This window comes from Dipodomys ordii, unplaced genomic scaffold (genome assembly GCF_000151885.1).
Source record: "Dipodomys ordii isolate 6190 unplaced genomic scaffold, Dord_2.0 Scaffold109, whole genome shotgun sequence".
In the NCBI taxonomy this organism is placed as follows: Eukaryota; Metazoa; Chordata; class Mammalia; order Rodentia; family Heteromyidae; genus Dipodomys; species Dipodomys ordii.
Window position 1 is genome coordinate 4,219,067 of NW_012267325.1, and position 762 is coordinate 4,219,828.

At 42.7% G+C, this 762-nt stretch overlaps 1 pseudogene; it reads left to right on the forward strand.

Annotated features, from left to right (window-relative positions):
* Nucleotides 1-352: 352 nt before the first annotated feature.
* Nucleotides 353-762, forward strand: part of LOC105994779 — an 11,631-nt pseudogene continuing 11,221 nt past the window's right edge.

Consider the following 762-nt stretch of genomic DNA (forward strand, 5'->3'; position numbering starts at 1 on the left):
ATCTGAGGATTGCAGCTCAAAGCCAGTCCAATCAGAAGAGTCCCCATGAGACTCTCATCTTCAATTAATTACTCAAAAACCAGAAGTGGTGCTGTGGCTCAAGTGGCAGTGTGCTAGCCTTGGGCTCAAAGAGGCTCAGGGAGCTTAAAAATGCCCTTTATTTGTTTTACCTAAAACTAAGGCTAGGATCATTCACTAGCATCAGTTTGATAATATACCTACTTATTTCTCTCTTTTCTTACATTGTTCTGGCCCTGACTTCAAGCCCCACAACTGACGAAACAAAAAAAAAAAACAACCCCTCTCAGCCTTAGCACTATCTTCCTAGAAACATCTGCTCCATGAGAGCCAAATGGAGGAAGAAGTGAATGCACAGGCTGAAGCACAAAAGAAGAAAGATGAGGCGGAGGTCCAAGTAAACCAGCTTCTGCACTTGTCAAGGCCAGAGGAGCAGGAGGAATAAGGAATGTCATAGGCTGGGACACTAATATGAGTTGTTGGACTGCATGCCGCTATGATTTCCCAGTGGAGTTAGAACTTCCATCACCAAACAGGCCTAAATTTTCTTAATAGAGACCCCAAAACACAACAAATCAAAGAAAGGTTGGACACACATGAAATTGCAGAGCTTCTGCATGGCAAAGGACATAGCTAGCAAGATTAATAGAAAGCCCACGGATTGGGAGAAGATCTTCACTAGCCATACAACAGACAAGGGTCTCATATCTAAAATGTACCTGGAACTTAAAAAAATAAATCCCT